Genomic DNA, 19,693 nt, shown 5'->3' on the forward strand with positions numbered 1-19,693 from the left:
CACAAAAAAAAAAAAAAAGCTGCTGATCTTCAAAAGGAATAAACTCACAAAACATCAAGAAACTGGAGATTTGTTTTACTTTTGCTGCTAAAAGGAGCTCAAATTTAGAAATATGTAGCATGGAAGTGTACCTTGGCTTTGACTTAAAACCATGGTGTATTTAGCTGCAGAGAAGGTCGTGTCTGTGCACGAGCAGGACTAAGTTAACCGAGTTAACGGTCAACTTTCAGGGGGTCAGGGGGTTTCCCTCCAATCAGCTACATCAGTAATCACATACCACTTTAATGTCAAACAATATGTTCATGAACCAGCCTGTATGAGAATGAAGTGGATTTTTTTTCTTTTTTAAGCCTCCAGTTTCTTTATCCTTTAAAACAGGGTTATTAACTCCAGGCCTCGAGGGCCGCTGTGTCTGCATTATTTCCAGATATCCAAAGCCCTAATCATGACTGATTACCTGGTTCAGGTGTGTCCAGCCAATAATAACATGCCAGATGCTTGAGAACATGAAGGAATGCATCTCTAGAGACCTGGAGTTGCCTGTCCGTGCTCTCAAATATTCACAGCTGGCTTAAACTTTATTTGTACACTCGATATCATGTAGGAACAATTCAAATGTGATACAGATTTTCCCAGAACTGTCAAAGCGGAAGCTAAAAAAAAAAAAGAAAAAAATCAGACGCCTTCGGGATTCGCTCCACTTTTAGCGTGCAATGGATTAAAAGAAAAAAATCACTAAAACTAATATTTTCTAAATAAAGTCATAAATGTGAATCCACCATCTGAGGAACTTTTTTTAGCAGCATCCTCACAATATTATGCATCATTACTATTACGGTCTGTGGGAACAACTGTCGCAATAAATCCACATTTGGAGAAAAGACTCCTATTTTTTCTATTAAATGCAGATTTATTTTATTTTGAAGTTGAAGGAAAACGTTTTTTTCTCTCTCTGGCCCCGTACCAATCTGCACCCCGAGGGTTGAGGACCACTGAACTACACAATGACTTGTGTTTCTTAACAGTTTGTCAAAATGTCTCACAACTGCTGATAAGACAGTGCTCCATAAGGGATTAAAATACACATTAGCGCCAAATTATTATTTCACACATTGTTAGAAGTGGACAATCACACTTTAGCCTGACTTGGTTCAAATCTCCTGGCGTGAGTAGATCCTAACAAGCATTTTAAATTCCATCCTGCAACTTCTAAAAGAGAATCTGACGCTATTACATAGGAAAGAATGAAAACAATAAAATACCATAAGCCTTTTTTTTTTTAAGTAAAACTAATTAAACTTGAGGCAACTATTTTGTGTTGGGTTTGATGAAAGCCAATTCACTTTTATTCTACTAAAACCTATAAAATGAGCATCATCTTCTTTTTTGGAGTGGCTAACTTGCTCTCTTTGTCAGACAATCCTAGGAGATTCCTGCATTCCCGATCCGACTGAAGGTGAAATAACAGGAATCCATCAAATCCTTTCTGCTGATGACTAAAACAGCCAAAAATGGTACATCCTGATCAGTTTGGGGAGTGAATCAGATCTGTGGCCTGAGGAACCGTCTCTTGCTTAACTCAACTACAGCTAATCTGAGATCATTTACACACAGCCCCACACCCGGGGGGGCGTGCAGCACTAATGTGCAAACACAAACAGTTGTAATTACACACTAAAGGCAGCTGCATCAAACACCTGAGCGCTCTTTAGCCTGCTGAAAAGTCTAAAGGTGAAGAAAAACTACACAAAGGAAAAAAATTACCCTTTTAATGCGAGTATTTGACTGAGCTCTAGAGCTGCCACACTCACAATAGTAGTGAACCCACACAAGGTAAACCTTATGAGGCAATGAGGAAAAACAACTTCTCTGTCATCTGAAAAAGTGAAGTGAAACGATCAGCTAGAATGATAAAACATTCTTCTTTAAATATAAGTTTGTAATCCAGTCTCATCAGCATGCAGCTCAGTTGCTCCCCCTCCAATGAAAGATAGTCCAGAGCCAAACTGACAAATGTTATAATCAAGACTGATATTTATAGATTTGGCATTTGGTCTCAAGGACAAGAGGGTCTGAGCAGGGATCACAGAACAAAAAACAGCAAATGTTTCAAACAAAAAGAAGTTTTGATGTGAAATTTTTTAAATCAGTGAGATTCCTGACCTCTACATATAAGCCTGTAAATTCCTGTGTGAGAGAAAGTCCTCCTCATTTCTCTGAGCACACAAACATGAGCACATGTCAACACCGTACGGGAACTCTGATCTGCCCAAACTGAACAAAAAGGTAAAAGTCTACTTACATGATAGGAAGACGAACCAAAACGGTGTCTCACAAAGAGAGGCTGACGTCTGAGCGAGGCTTTCAGCTGCTGCCAGCACTGATACGCTGGCGTGTGTGTGGAGCGAGAGCCGAAACCAGAAGTAACCTGGATCGACTCTTCTCCCTGGACTAAAATGCTCTTCAGCCTCTCCTCCCACAGCGCAGGAAGGCTCCGCCCCTTTCTGGCTAAAGCAGGAAAACAGTCTGGAGAGCAGGAAATGAGGGATTTACAGGGAAGTCACACGGCCTTCCCAACACTTTCACATCATCCTGTTCTTCTCAGCGTCATTCTCAGACTCTCTTTAAATGGACAAACTCTGAAATGTTTCTTCTCAATCAACTGAAAAACATTAGTAGCTAAAAGTTCCAGCTGGAGTTTCTTCTTGCAGACTGAGGAACGTGTTGTTGGACCATTTCCATCCCTTTATATCCTTTAACATTTTACGCCTTTAATTTCTACACATGTCCCGTTTGTTATTGGCTTAATTCCGGAACTTCACATAAAAACCTCCAACTTGTTCAAAAAACATGCAGCAAAGAGTTCTGATGGGAAATTTGGAAAGTTAGAAAAATACCAAAAAACATACATTTGTTTTAATATATATAATTTTTGAAAGACCAGCTTAGTTCATCCTTTTAAAAGAGTTCTTAGATGCCTATTTTTCATAAAAATAACCTTTTGTACTGGAAGCAGAGATCCATGAACATCTTCATTTTCCTCATCTGTGCTGCAATCTGGCTGGATTGCTCAGATATTGCTCTTTATTTCTGCTATGCTGATGTTAGCTTGGGCTTGTGAGGTGTTTTGAGCTAGGAAGAGAGAGTGAACAAAGGAATGCTGGGAAATTAGCTGAGGCTGACATCTGCACCAGCAATCCTGCCCACAATTTTTTTTTTATTTTGGCTAAAAACAGCATAGTAATAATTGAAAGACCACTCGCAATCTTCTGTCAAACAACATTAAATTCCTGTTGTACATGATGTATTAGAAAGCAATGAAAAGATGAGCTGCTGGATGACCTCCATTGCTGTTGCTTTCCTAGTCGTTGCACTACAATGACGCGCTAGCGGTCTACACCACACATACGCCATGAAAACAAACCGCTCAGTGGGAGGGAGGCTCAACTGAGTGGAAATGCTCGCCAGAATCAGCTGGTTCGTACCGTACTACTGCTTACCGTACCTTATAGGACTGGACCGGACCGCTCAATGGAAACAAGGCTATTTATCAAGCTCCTAACAATAGGTTCAGGTAATGAATTAGCATAGTCGTATTGACTAATACAGATTACAGCTATGTCCGAATACCTTCCCTACTCACTATATAGTGCGTTCACCATTTTCTAGTGCTGTCCGAAATTCCAAAATCGAGTGCACTAGACATTTACCAGAAATCTTTGCAAAAAACTAGCATGCCTTGATGCTCACTAGATTAGCGAATATAGACCACAATGCATTGTGGTTGAACAATTTTTGCAAAAAAACAAGTTTTTAAATGTAATTTTTTAAGAAATCATCCACATTTTCCTCATCAGAACACAGTGGAGTCAGAAACGGACGTTGTGAAATATTCGTATTGATTTGAATTTCACCTTGTGAAATTGGTGACATCAAATCTGGCGTTTAAAAAAAAAAAAAAAGAATTAATGAACATTATGTCGAAAATGCTTTTAAAATCCAGGGTACTAGATAGTCCTGTACTATATAGTAGTTCCGAGATTAGGGTGGGAATCCGGACATAGCCTATGTTTCTTTTGGGGCATCACTTTAGGCTTGTGTATCCATTTTCACGAGTAATCAACGGTTTCTGAGGAAAATGTTTCTGCTTATTCCAAATGGACGGCTGCTCTTCTAAGTCACTGCAACTGTAAATATACACATGCATCCATACTGCTTATGTGTTTTCTGCTGGATGGCTGCTTTGGATGAGCAGCTAGTATTGACAACAAGAGAGAAACTTGATTTTCAAGTTTTTTGCTTTTTTTATTTCAACTTGAAGTAAAATGCCAAAGCCCTAGGGGACATGTTGGGGTGACAACTCCCCCGGGCAGCAGAATCTAATCTGATTGCAAAACAAACAACAGTGTGTTTCCTTTGGCTTCTGATTAACATACAACTGGTGGCTTTGCACCTCAAATTGCCCGTCTCTAAAGCATCTTATCACCTAACCTAAAAGACTGCAGGCTGTTTATCTGAAGTTTGCTAAACAGTCTGAGCTGCATTTATTGTTTACTTCCTTGTTAGAAGCAGAAAAAACTAGCTGGTTTCAAAAGTAAAGTGAGAATGAATCAGGCAAATCATCAGATCTTTACATTCAAACCAAAAAGAATCATTTTACTCATTTAATGTAAGAAAAGTTAAGAGAAAAGTTTAAATTATTTGAACAGATATTTAGTGAACATAATGCATCTGTACAAAAACTCTCTTGCCAGTTTTACTATCTTTAGTGAAATGTTGGAGATGGTTTCTCTTTTTCACATCTCTGAAATCACAAAAAAACAGGATAATCTCTTTATTCCTAGAAAACATTTCCAGAGATTTTGCTGAGATAATCTATTTCAGTAAAAAAGAAAAACAAAAGAAGGAAAAAGTGGATTAAAAACAGCTGGTGAATGAAAGAATTTCACCATAAAGGGGTGTGGTCTGGGATATCCTGTCATTAAAAGCCCACAAAACAGTTGTTCTAAGAAGCTTTACAAAATAAGCACTTTTTGGTGACTTTTTTTTTTTACACACTACTTTTTCCTGCTTTCAGATGAAGGGGTAAACATTTTAGTGCAGGATACTGGTGCTGTGTTACGTCGTCAGATTGAGGCATAAAAAGTATGACCAAAACAACTGAAATGTGTGAGGATCACAAAATACAAAACATTTTTTTTTAATTCTTTTCTGGAGTTGAAACTATTAACTTTTTTGCTTCTCCAAAGTGTCTGATGAATATGTTCATTTTTACTTAGTTGTCAATACAAATTTTTTTTTTTTTATCAGGATGGAACAGAGGTCCTGACTTTCCTTATCCTTATTTTACGTAGATTCTTTCCAGGCCAACCAAGAAAACAGCATCCAGCATGTCCTGGACCCTTTCCTGGTCCAACATGCCCATAAACCATTCCCAGGAGGGCCTCTGGGAGCCATTCTTCTCTTGATGTGTTGAAAACATTTCTCTTCCAGATGGTGAGCTCCAAAATATCCTCAAAAAGTAATCCAGCCAGTCCTAAAAGATGTCACTTAATAGCTTTGAAACTCACTGTTAGATATTTTTTTTATTGCTGCTCTAGTTTAGGATATTTAAGGGTTGATATTCAATCTTACTTCAAACATGAACATGTGTTTTTGTAATGTAATGTAAAAGATCCAATTAACTCAGCAACAATCAAGTTTCTTTAATGGTTTGTGATCTCACAAAGTAACACTTTTTCCTGTTTAAATATTCAAAGTCAGACATGTTTTAGGCTAACTAACCCAAAGACGTCACTCAGAGAAGGAACCACAGTTTTAAATGACTGCATACACTATTTACCAATACCTATAACTGTCTCTATTGTTGCTGAAATAAACATTATACAAGCATAAATAACTAGCTTAGTGGAGTTATGCAAAGAAATTCCATCTTTCTGTAAGTTTTTTTGGTGTCTGGTGATGTCCATTTTTTTATACAAGTGAGCATGAGTTCTAAGGCCTGCTGACTCTCAGTGTTTCACAATTGCTTGTTTATAATGTGCAAAACACAGATAACAAGAGTGTGTATGTCCAAGCTTGTGTAATCAAACATTCAGCAAAGCTGGTAGCTGATAGGTTAGTTAAGGGGTTCATTTCTCAGGCTTTACAGTCACTGTGTCCATAAACATATCCAACTCCCACTGTCTCCAGTTTATAATCACCACTTTTTTATTGCTACATAATTTAATTTCACATAAAGTATCCCAATGGCATCTGTGGAGTAGTGAAACACTAGAATCTCCATTATCTACAAACCATACCTGCTCCGTCCTGCAGCCTCACACTGGTCTTTAGGTTACTAGTTCATCAGAATGGTTAATGCTTAAAGATAACATGTTGTTTCTTATCTATGTATTTTTACAATCAAAACATTTTTGTTCAGGTTTTGATCTTGTTCTTGAAGAAGACGCTTGATCAGCTGATGTTTAACTTCGTGCCGTTTACAGTCGATGTGTCTTGTGACTGACATTTATACCAGTTTCCGGCTGTCAAGTGTTGAGAGTTTGTGCATCTGGCCAAAGAAATGCTGATTCTTTAGCGTTCAAACTTTGTGCGGTGGCATAGGAGCTTACGGCCGGTGAGAAATCTCCATGACATGTTGAGATGGATCCTAAACGTAAGCAGACGGGGTATATTGGGAAAACGGCAGGAGAAAAGGAGCAGACTATTATTTCCTGGTGGAAAAAGTGAGAAAACTGGTTTAGACGTGGATTACTGAGCAACGGCAGAAAGGTAAATGGATCCACAAGAAAGCAAAAAGCATTTTTGATACAGAGATTATACGTCATGATTTCAAAAACTCGTCCAGTGTTGTCGTTTGCATTTTTTGAGCAAATTTCACCGCAAAATGAACCCATTAGCATCACCATTCTGTCTGTCCTAAATTCTGGGGATAAACGCCTGAGCTGCGCTGTATGTAGGCCTAAATCAATATTTAATTAAAACAAAAAATTCTCGTAATTTTTTCATGGGTGACACGCCGGCTCTAGGATGATGTAAAGAAGTGGGTGGCAAAAGGTAGTGCCTTATAGATCGAGTGGTTTTACTTCCAGGTATAAAGAGCCCACAAAATAACTAATTTTTTATAAATAACTAGTTTTTTTTGTTTTCCAATGGTAATATAGTATTTATATAGATATATAGTTTACTCTGAAAGACTTTAAAGGGCCTATATCATACTATCCTTAAGACTTCAGAGAAAGTGGGTGTGTGTGCTAGCCTGGGGGCGTGGCTGGCAGTGCAGACTCTTCCTGGAAGGGGCTGTTCCCCACTCGTCTACGACATAATGTGACCACCCACTCATTTCTGTGGATTGGAAGGGGCTGTTGCTCAGAGCAGAGGACATTAGAGGAATGCTCAGAGATGAGTAAATGAAGCAAATTATCACGTTAGGGTTGATTGTAGCGAAGAATGAGCATTATAATACACTTAAAAGCTCAAAAAAACCATTTTGCATGATATATGGCCTTTAAACTTTACTTTATACCTCACATTTGCTGTTTTTAGAACCTAAATTCTGGTTAATAAGCTTTACTTTCTCTCTGCAGAATCCAATAAGTGATGTCAGAGATTATCCATGTAATGTATTATACGGCTATGCATTAGAGTCTTACAGTCAGCTGTCGTCTTGCCCAATGGCAGTTTCCTGAGCGCCTTATTCTCTGTACAGTTCAAACATACGTCTCACATGCTTATTTCAAGGAATCAGCAGGGTGGGGTTCTCCACCCAAACACACTCTAAAACACATATTCAGGCTCTACTTTCCACAGTTTGTAGTCAAACACACATTACTGCACAGGTCAGCCATTCCCTGCCAGCAGCAACAAGGAGAGGACTTCCACTTCTGCGTCTTTGAAGGAGTTCGTCAACAAACTTTTTGGCTGGATCAACAGATTCAGACACTCCCACCACCAACACAGCTGTACGGCTCTCTTCCTTTCCTTCATCCTCTCCAACACTCCCCCATCCTCTCACTGCACGATCCTTCAGCAGTAGTGAGATTCTGTGAGAATGCACACCTCCGCTCAGACATGTAGGAGGCAGGTGGATCAAAAGTTTTAGTGAGTGTGCACCGCCTTCTCATTTGACCAAATACCCCAAGATTCAGGACACACAGACACTCATGCACGCTCACTTAACCACACAACGATGAGTCAATGTTGACGCTGCAGTGGAAGTTTACAAAACACAGATAGCTCAGTTCCCCTTTCTGATTCACCCGTTAAATTTCTTCAGAGGCCACCAAAGAATGGTGAGAAGTAATAAGTCACTGCAGATCTTCCCCTTTTACCTCATAATCTTGAGCTGGTGCTAAAGATGGGAACCGTGCCTGATTACATCACAGCGGCACGTCCAAGCAAGCCCTGCAACCGGCACCCCTGCACGGCTTTGACGCAGATCTCAATCTGACTTGGCTAAGTAGCTGACTGAGAAGTGTCTTTCTCAAAAAAGAGAAAAAAAAGTGGAAAATCACCTCTGTCATGACACAGAAATTAGAGTTGTTTATGAGGCTGTGGTTCAAACACTCACACTGAATTTATCCCTGGCATGTGGCCATAAACCATGAATTATTTCAGGAATGATGATGGATCGCAGCCCAAGTTCAGACTCCAGTGGCAACATTCAGCATTGTGTGGATTTTCACATTCTCAAACAGTCAAAGCAAATATTATGGGATAGTGGATTATTTAACATAAAGGGGTCCTTCAGAGTTTATTCTCTCACTTTCAAATCTTAACACTCCCTTTATGGTGCTGTGAAAGCTTTGTCAATATGGATAGCAAACTGGTAATTTCCACTCTAGGGTTTCTCAAGTTCATGTGTTCATTTAAAGTTCCACTCCAGTCATCTTATGATCCATTTTAAAAGCATTCCCAGGAGTCTTCTAACAATAATTAAGTTTATAGCCAAAATAAAAATAAAAAAATCTGTCAATTTCTAGGACACAGTTTCTGCAGAGCAGCAGGCGTTCATTAGAAATTCATCTGAGTTGAAAATGGCCAGTGAGGCAGTGTTGTTAAATGTTTCAGAGACAAATGTTACTTTTTATTCTAACTAATGTGTGTTACCTTAATGAATACAGAATCTAAATAAATAAATTAAACCATATTCTTTATTTTCTCCTTTTCATGACATACAAAAAATATTGTATTTTGCCCACGGACCGGGATGCCATTTAGACTTTGGCCCTTTGAGCGAAAAAGTTTAGGTACCTCTAATAGAGACTCATTTCCACTGAGTGGTACAGTACGGTCCGGTCCAGTATTTGAGCATTTCCATTGTAAAATAGACCCATTAAACAGTACCGAACCGTACCCCATCAGTTGTAGGTCCATTGAAAAGTGGAACGGAATGGTTGGAGCGGAGCCACTGTGGCTACTTGGCAGAAAGTGATGACGAAATTAGAAAGCACCCCTGATGTATTTGTCTTTGTCACAAACACACATGAGTCTTTTCACAACTCAGGATTCAATCCATACATTTTTTTTCATGCTTACTGCATTATTCATCTTAGTCGGCCGCAATCTTCTTTCAAACATTTAATTCCTGTTATACACAATGTACAACAAGTAAAGCAAGAAAAAGACCTCCGTTGTTGTTGCTTTTCTGGTTGTCACACTACAATGACGCAATGACATGCTAGTGGTCTATACAACAAATATGAACATACCGCTCAGTGGGAGTGAGGCTTAACTGAGTGGAAACGCTCGCCAGAATTAACTAGTTTGTACTGTTCTACTCCTTACTGCACCGGACCGCTCAGTGGAAACGAGGCTAAAGAGGGTGCACCAGAATGTTTTGCAATTGTTTCATATTTTCTTTACAACAAATAGAATTTGCTGTAAAGAAAATACAAAGGGTCGGTATGTAAAGTCAGAAACTGAGCTTAAAATTTAAAAGTAAAAGAAATGACAAAACAGACATGGAAAACCAGCAGCCAGGAGACAAAAACTAAAATCGTTCCTACTACAATAATTCAACTGCTTTAAGTTACATGGCCAATTAAAGTTTTTATTTCTATTTTGAATAAACCCTTCATTATGTGATATTTAAAATAAAAAAAGCCCATAAAAACAGGTTAATTGCTGCTTTCTAACAGTGGTTCTTTAACAAAAACATTTCTTAAATGAACCCAGGAGACTACACTTTAAGAATCCTACACTGAGTTAATCCACCCAGCCCATGTTGTTTTATTCTAACACACAGTTCTTCAAATCCTCCACATTGCAACAGGCTTTCTGAGCTTCAGGGCAACTCAGCCGACAAGTGCTGCAGCACAGAGACGGTGTTGTGAAGGTGACACGTGGATCTATAACACACAGATGGGTTAAATGCAGCCTGTTTGAGCGCTCTGGTTAATAGGTCAGTGGGTCCACGGTGGAGGGGGCAGGGCAAATAATGATTAACCAGAGGGATGTCTCTAAATAATGCCAAAACAGCCAAGGGCGCTGACGACAACAGCCAAAAGACAAAGTTTCTCCCATTTGCAGCATGTGCATGTTAACCCCAGAACAACCCCACAACAAAGTATTTTGTTTCTACTTTGCTTTACTTCTTGTGTGACTTTTGTTTTAAGTGCTAACCCATTTGGTAGAGCAGACGGTTACAGGGTTAAGAGAAAAAAAGAAGAAAACATACTTATACATTGATAAATCAATAAAGTTTTATAAATAAATGTATAAGACGGAGCTTGCAGAATACATCGATTGCATCACTGCTTGTTGAAAGCACTTAGTCTCAAATACCAGACGACATTGCAAGTCTTAGTCATACAGAATACATGAATGGCTTTAAAGTCAGTTTGATTTAAATGGTGGCTTTAATGAATGTGATTAGTGATAAGTCCAAAGGAACCATTCATCTTTCTTCTGCCCAATGAACATGCAGTATTTTTGGTTCCTTTATGTTTTAACTCAAAATCCATCCATCCATCTTCTTGGCCGCTTCTTCCCTTTCGGGGTCGCGGGGTGCCGGAGCCTATCCCGGCTGCTGATGGGCGAAGGCGGGGTTCACCCTGGACAGGTCGCCAGTCCGTCTCAGGGCCTCAATCACACCCATTCACTCTCACATTCACACCTAGGGGCAATTTAGAGTCACCAATTAACCTATGAAGCATGTTTTTGGACGGTGGGAGGAAGCCGGAGTCCCCGGTGAAAACCCACGCATGCACGGGGAGAACATGCAAACTCCACACAGAAAGGTCCCAAATCCCCCAGCCGGGATTCGAACCTGTGCCTTCTCGCTGTGAGGCGAGAGCGCTAACCACTGGGCCACTGTGCAGCCCTAACTCAAAATCATTGTTTTAATTTACAATAGAGTCAAAAAAAGCTACAAATGACATGTTCAAGTTGGGAGCCTGTGAGGTTTTGTGTCATTTTATTTGTTTACATTCATTTTTGTGTCGTTTATATTAATTTCCATTAGTTTATTGGTGACAGTGCGCTACTGCTTTTCTGGTTCTGCAGTTTCTTTTTCCCCGTCTAAGAGATTTTTAAGAGTTGCACAGTTTTATTTATTTTTCTTCAATTTAACATTTTTGCACATTTTAACTTTTCATTTCTTTTCAGCGCTGGAGTTGTTGTAAAAAAATAAAGTTTATTTTATATTACCATTAAACAAGATATGCAAAAAAAATTGAGTGTTTGAAATGACTTGGATCATAACGGCAGCTTCATTTCATGAAACTTTTCCTTATGCGTCACATTTGAGGCAACCCTGATAGTAAATTATAAACACCCTATGAACAAATTAAACTAAAATTGACTTGAGTCCAAGAGACTTATTTTCCTATTCTTTCAACACAATCTCTACAAGCTTGCAACAGGAAAACTGTTGGGGAAAAATAAGATTAACTTGACAAACAAACAAGGCTGTTAGTGTAATCGCCTGGAAGTTTGCAAAGGTTCAAAATACGCTTATTTTTTCCAATTTGAGGTTGAATTGGATTCATTATAATTCCATTGACCTGCAGGTTGCTCCAGATGAGGATCTTTGACCTTATTTGCCAAAACCTTAAAAAGAAGTTTACAAATCATGTTATCAATAATTTTAGCGATCCATCCCTCCATCCATCTGTCTGTCCATCCATCCATCTGTCTGTCCATCCATCCATCTGTCTGTCCGTCCATCCATTTATCCCTCCATCAGTCCATCCATCTGTCTGTCCATCCATACACTCATCTGTCCATCCATCCATCCATCCATCCGTCCGTCCCTCCATCTGTTTGTCCGTCCATCTGTCCATCCCTCCATCTGCCTGTCAATTCATCTGTCCATCCATCCATTCGTCCATCCGTCCATCCATCCGTCCGTCCCTCCATCTGTTTGTCCGTCCATCTGTCCATCCTTCCATCTGCCTGTCAATCCATCTGTCCATCCATCCATCCGTCCATCCACCCCTCACTCCATCTGTCCTTCCATCCATCCTTCCCTAACTCTGTCTGTCCATCCGTCTGTCTGTCAATCCAGCCGTCCATCTGTCTATCCATCCATCCCTCCATCAATCCGTTCATCCCTCCATCCGTCCCTCAACCTGTCCTTCTATCCCTCCATCTGTCTTTCCATCTATCCCTCCCGCAATCTGTCCTTCTGTCTGTCTGTCCGTCCGTCCATCCATTTGTCCATCCCTCCATCTGCCTGTCCATTCATCTGTCCATGCATCCATTCATCCATCCGTCCATCCATCCCTCACTCCATCTGTCCTTCCATCCATCCGTCCCTACCTCTGTCCGTCCATCCGTCCCTCCATCTGTTTGTCCATCCATCTGTCCATCCTTCCATCTGCCTGTCAATTCATCTGTCCATCCATCCATCCATCCATCCCTCCCACAGTCTGCCCTTCTATCCATCCATCTGTTTGTCCGTCCATCCATTCATTCATTCATTCATTCATTCATTCATTCATTCATCCCCCCCATCTATCCATCCATCCATCGTCCGTCCTTCCCTCCATCTCTCCATCTGTCTGTCCATCCGTCCATCCATCTATCCATCCATCTGCCAGACCATCCCACCAACTAACCAACCATCTTTTTAATCAATTGAGAATGATATACAAAATATATATACACTGGTATATATTACAGCTGCTGAACTTCTGCCTTTCACCCTCATTCTGAAAGCTTGGCCATGACCAATATTGAATGAGTCATCATGTAAATGTTGTTAAAACTGATGTCATTTGTCTGACAAGGGTGGAGCACCTTGACAAGATGGGAAATCCTTTAAAAAAAATACACAAGCAAACACACCTACATGCAAGATGCTAAATCCTACATGATGAATGCACGAGGATTTATGAAGCTAAACTTATGGCCACACAAGTATTAAAAATGTACACACCTAATCTGTGTTGTCGCTGCACATTAAGCTTTAAATGCTGGGATCTCAGCCTCTGACCTCATTTTGATTAGTTGCTTAATCTGCGTGTGGGTTGCCTGCAAACACGTTTCGGAGAAGAGACTTGCGCTTACTTTTTTTACCTGCTCGACATGGTGAGCAACACGTCAACAGATCAGTGCAGGGATTAAAAATAAATAAATAAAATCCCAAACGTTCACAAACGTGCCCTTTGCTGACTGAGTCCGAAACAAAACAAAAGGGAATGTGGCGATTTAGCGGGACCCAAAGCGCCACACAGTCACAAGATCAGCAGCATCCATGTGAGAGGCGAGCTGCTGACCTCCATGGTACAGTACAAGCAGAAACACAGCTTGCCTGGAGTCCCACTGACCTCATTCTTCAGGGGGACACACACTCATCCAGACTGCAACACCCAAAGGCCACTCACTAAAGGGCGACTTCACAGGACTCCTTCTGGCTCAAAAACGTAAAGCCACGGAGAGCTTAATCTAACGGTTAATTAGAAAAGTTTATGTTCTCCTTTGGTTAAATGCTTTTGTTTCTGCACTTCAACTGGGGAACAGTCAAACCTGCACTATTTAAAAGTTAAGAACTTTAAAAATGATATCAAACCACCTGAATGACTTGACTATTAAAAAAAAAGGATCAAAGTAGAACTATTTATATAAATGACATGACACAAATCTATTTTAGAACATAAAAAACAGCGTTGCATAACAAAAATATCCAACTACATCCTTGCGACTGTGCCTTTTTTTGCCAAATAGGGCAGCTAACTTCCCCCGCTCTGAAGAACAATGTGAATACAACATGAGCTCAGCATCGTGAGGTCCCGCTGCAGAAAAACTGCAAGCACCTAATTAAAAACCAAGCAAGCAGAGCAGGGAAACAAGACAGGAAGACGAGTTTGGAACAAAGCCACTCAGATGATCTCTGTCACCTAATGAGTATTACTGACAACTGCAATAAAAGAGCCCCTAAAAACTCTCCTACACTTCTGTTTTGAGAAATACAATTCACAGGAATAGCTCTTATGTATAATCTTCTGGAAGATGTGGGTTTACTTTTTTTCTGTGCTATTATAGCCTGCAGCCAGTGTAGCATGACGTAGCCCGAACCACCCTGTTATTTGCCGGCTACTCATTGTGATGGATGGTATTCAGGTTTTATCATAAACTAGGTATATTCCAGGTAATCACAGTTTGTTGTTAAATAAACAGACGAAGAAGAACAACACAAAACTAACAGCAGTGGTGAAAACTTTTTTTAGCACCGTCACAGTTTTACCCCAACTCTATCATTGACAGTGTGACCCGCACAGTCAACAATGAGACAGGATTCCCTTAGAGCAGTTTGGACCACGGCACCACCACAAGAACCCGAAGACTGAAGAGTAAACAGAAGCACCCAAAAAAGAAAGACTGCAGACCTCACAAACCAAACCTCAGACAAAAAAAGGCAGAACATGGAGTACATTGTGCAGGGACAACATGCTGGACAGGGTTTGGATGGAGAAGCACACAGTTCTCAGGTTTAGGTGTTTAAATTCACAGACAGAACACCTAAAAGTTCTTCTAAAATCACATTAAATTGGTACTGCATCATTGTTTTATACACTCTCTCTGCTACAAATTTCAGGGTCCACCTATGCATGACATCTTCACAGATCTGTTAGGATCCCTGTGGAATCCCATCCAGGGTGTACAGTCTTTGCCCAACAGTGGCTGGGATAAGCTCCAGCAACTTTGTGGCCCCAAAAGGGATTGAGCAGATTTGGAAAATGGATGAATGGATCCATTATAAAGTTCCAAAACAGGTTAGAGAGATCAGTGATGGTTCTGCGCCATTTTAAAGTAAGATTTCTAATTTTTAAGTTTTTAAACATGTTCACATGTTCAGAGCTGTAAAGGGATGGTGCAACTCTGACAAAAATTTTACACTTTTTTGAAAGGAGTGACAAACTTTGCAAACCACAATGAAGAAAAACTCAAGAGTTCCATTTGCAATATAAATGACAAAATTATGAAACTATTTTTTTACTAGTAACATGGAAACCTGATTGACTTGTAGAAAAAAGGGCCAATTTAATTACCCTTTTTGTGATCTGCATGATATTTTTAGGCTATTTTATTGTTCTTTCTTCTAGTTTTTTTTAATTTACACTCTTAATTGTATACATTTGATTTTAGTGATTGTTTTTTTTTCTTTATCCATAAATAAATTGCAATTTCTTTGTTTTTAATTTATTTCTGTCACAAATGTATTTGCAGTAATTACAGTATTTTTAATGAATGAATGATGCTCCAACCAAAGAACCCTTTTTAATTTTTTGTACCAGTGACAATGACAAATACATTGAAAGCAATGTATTATTATGCAACACTCAGCATTGCCTGACAATTGTTCACACAGGCTCTCTAAATCCTTAATGCAAACAAAACGACAACACTGCTTTCTAAAAGAAAATGCAATGTGTAAAATTGAAAATATATTCTTTATATCAGTGAAAATTCCAATTATTTCCTCAAAAACACTCACAAGCCTTTTTTATTTACATTAATTGAGAATGAATAAAAAGGTACCTTATACACTTTATACCTATTTTATGGATTGTATCTAAATGCTTCATTAAATCACAACTACATATGTACCAAATGACAAAATTGTAGATGGAGTAATTTTTTTCTGGTCTACAGACTGTCAATTTTTTTTTCTTTTTTTTTGATGATGTTGCCATGGCAACATTGTGTAAGTGCAGTATCACAAACTACATGGCACCATTACTCACCGTTATACTGAGATGCATCATTAACTTTATTGCATTCTCATGTACTCACACCAACCCAAAATTTTCATTTTGAAAATTATAGGTTGTGTTAAAAAGATAAAAGTAATTATGTAGATGCATGTGACCTCAATGGCCAATGTTGTGCTTTGTGTTTTTGGTAAAGGGGCATGAATAATAAGACCTGGTCTTTGTCGTGCTCCTTTCACTCATCTGTTACGCTGTTTTGTTTTATTATGTATGCTTGACTCTTGTTTATTATAGATATGGTGGTACATGAGTGAAGAAATAAAATGAAATTAAATGAAATTTTAGGAGAAAAATAATGTAAATTTGATTTAATACAAATTTCTCTATAATTTTGAGCAGCAATGAAAATTAAAATGGGTGGAAAAAAAAATCAGAGTATGGTTTGTTACTCGATGGGAGCAACAGAGATTCAGTCAAGTGTTTCTAGGAAAGGATTCTTGTGCATGTGTGAAGCAAATCCTGTCTAAAAATAAACAGTATACTTACAATGTATAAAACAAAGGGCTGCACTGCCAGTAAGACCGAATTAGTCAACATTGTCTGTGTGTATGTTTAGAGAAAAATCCCATTTCCTGCTTCTTCAGTACCACTGGAAGTGGACTCCCTGAACAGGACACTGGCGGGTTGTGGTGGGCCCCTGTCTTGAGCTCAAAGCCCCCATAAGCTTCTTTCCAGACAACACCAACCCATACTTTTTAAACCATTAAATGCTTCTTCGAGTTTAAATGGAAGAAACAGTCTGTGCAGATTCTTTTAAAGTCCAGTGTTATTAGTTGTGAGGAAAATTTCCACCACAGCTTTTTTCCCCCACTCTGTCAAAGTGTAGGGGGGCCACATCAGCAAACAATTTGCTCTCTGAGGGGCCCGTAAACCAAGACACCTATAAGCCTGGGAAGGATTTTAAGATGGGAATTACAAGGTATGTTGTTGTTGCCTAAAGGGGGCAACTGTAATTCTAATGTTCTAAAGCAGCGGTGTTAAAGTCAATCGCACAAGGGGCCAAAATCCAAAACACACCTTAGGTTGCGGGCCAAACGAGATAAACATTTACTATAGATAAATACTCTAAAACAAATTTTTTAAAACTTTAACACAGTAACTTTTTAACATAATTATGAACTAGATATATAGCATTTCCTGTGATAATGCTAGTGTGAATGCTGTAAGCTGAAAGTGATGGCTGAAATCACTGAAGCTGATAGCCAGCTAATATATTAGCTAAATGCCAAATTAGCCTAAAAAAACTAAAAATATAAATAAAAATAGGTTACCCAAAATAGCTAGAATGAGGTTGAAATATTAGCAAAATTCCAAAATAGTCTAAAAATCAAAAAAGCCTTAACTAGCTAAAACAGCAAACGTGTAAATATTACCCTAACTCCAAAATAGCCTAAAAAACTTAAAAATATATATAAATTAGAAGAATTAGAATAAATTAGAATTAAAGAGCTGGCATGTAGCTGAAATACTAGCTACAAAAGCTTACAAAATAGCCTAAAAAAATCTTAGTAAATGTCAAAATAGTCCAAAAAGCTAGCAGAATGCCATTTTTTAAAAGGTTTTACTTTTTAACATAATATTGAATATTAAAAAGGTAGGAATATTATTCCAGAATAAATCAACTTAAACCTTAAATAACTTTCAGTATTTTACTCGCCATAAAAACATGTTTTGTCAAAAAAATGTTCAAAATGAGGGCAAGATAACATCTAGCTATTAATAATGATCTGAAGAGCCGGATATAATTACCCGGCGGGCCGGATCTGGCCCCCGGGCCTTGACTTTTACACGTGTTCTAAGGAGACCAGGTAAGGTAACAGGACAAGGGCTGAAACTTCTCATGAAACAACCTCCACACAGACTTCCTGCTCTGTGGTTATCAGCTTTAAAGTCCTTACTTCAGGCTGCCTCAGAGATAACACGGCTCAGGCTAATACAGGAAGGGCCAGCAGAGCATGTCAGACCTCAACTTCCTTGTCTGACACAGTAAGAGGAACAGCTGTTGTCCTGCTGTAAAATGCATGTGTGCACGTACAAACAGGCCTCCAGGCTATTGCAAAAATCAGCACTTCCCAATTTCTTCTGCAACAGTTGGCGTTTTTCAATTGTCTTTTCAATCAAGGACTCAATTATGTCAAAACATTGTGGTTTCAGAGACTGCTGACACATTAAAAAAAAAACAAACAGCTTGAAAGGGCAAAATTAATGATCATTTGACGAAAACATAACGAATAAATAACCAAAACACGAGTTGTATTAGATCAACAACAAGTGGCTTAAACTACTTTGCAAAACATGTTTACTAATTTTGATATTTACCAAGATAGCTTGATAAATGTCGCTAGCTTCAATCTTGAATATATCGAGTATATATTTAAACATCGAAAAACATGAATAAAAAAACCCTTACAATCTTGAATATATCGAGTATATATTTAAACATCGAAAAACATGAATTAAAAAAAACTTACCGAGATGAACAGGTGATGAGCTTAATTGCACATGAATATATTTGCTCAGCTTTGCAGAAAGTGGGTCACGGGCTGCATGGGCGCTGCTATAACGGTATTTCTTTTCTTTTTTGGCTCCCTCTTTTAAAAAACTTTCGATGTTAGCATGGGCTTGGGCTGTACCATAAACGAAGTCAATTCAAACTAACCTACTGCAATATTGTTCGAAAAAATGAAAATATTGAAAATCTAAAGAAAATGTCCCTGTTAAATAGCATGAGTTTGCTTTATTTTTGTCTTTAGGGTTTATATTTTAAGTTTTTCAGCAAATTATTTTGTTTCTTAGGAGTACTGCACAGTGCACCCCTAAAAGCACCCCGACTTTGGTACGGTCGACTTTCAATTTTGGAAGATGCTGCCAAGCGGTACCTTGGTAACCACGTGCTCTCGCGAGACTTGGAGAGAAGACGAAAAAAAAAACAGACAAACTTTAAGTTGTATACCGTAAATTAGGCATATTTATCTTTGCAGCGTTATGCTAAACTATTTGTGAGTCTTCTAATTGTATCTACTGTATTTATATATAAAAAATTTGATTTTTTTTAATTTATTGGTTAATTTCAAGCATTTAGTAGCAGAACAACAAAATCACACGGATATGACAACTCATTACAGAAACAACGAAATTTATTTCAAAGTTATTTCAGTAAATGGAAATGTGAATGAATTAATTTTTCTCAGGTTTTGTGGTATTTGTTACCACAGTTTTATCTACTTATGTCAGTTACCTATATCAAAAAATCTTTGTTTTCTATTTCTTTCTTTTTTTAATGTTTCCCCAGAGAATGATTTATAGGATAATTAAGCAGTGTGGAGGATATATTTTTCTTCTACAGTGTAACCAATTGATTTTATACATTCTCATATTATAAAGCTTTGCTCAGTCTTTTCTTTTCTAAATCAAAAAACATTTTCAACTACAAAGACACAATAGAGGTTTTAGAAGAAAGGGCATTTCTGTGA

General features: G+C 38.5%; 1 protein-coding gene across 2 annotated transcripts in view; it reads right to left on the reverse strand.

Annotated features, from left to right (window-relative positions):
* The window catches only part of wu:fa11c10 (protein FAM110B), a 26,127-nt gene extending 7,062 nt beyond the window's left edge, over positions 1-19,065 (reverse strand). Inside the window, exon 1 of one of the 2 annotated variants that reach the window (XM_024293890.2) lies at positions 18,692-19,065. The gene's annotated coding sequence lies outside the window, so the exon portion shown is untranslated. Of the gene's footprint in view, positions 1-2,302; positions 2,476-18,691 lie in introns of those variants that run through there. The other variant, XM_024293892.2, reaches the window with a different exon arrangement.
* Between the last annotated feature and the right edge of the window lie 628 nt (positions 19,066-19,693).

Source organism: Oryzias melastigma, linkage group LG7 (assembly GCF_002922805.2).
Source record: "Oryzias melastigma strain HK-1 linkage group LG7, ASM292280v2, whole genome shotgun sequence".
Classification (NCBI taxonomy): Eukaryota; Metazoa; Chordata; class Actinopteri; order Beloniformes; family Adrianichthyidae; genus Oryzias; species Oryzias melastigma.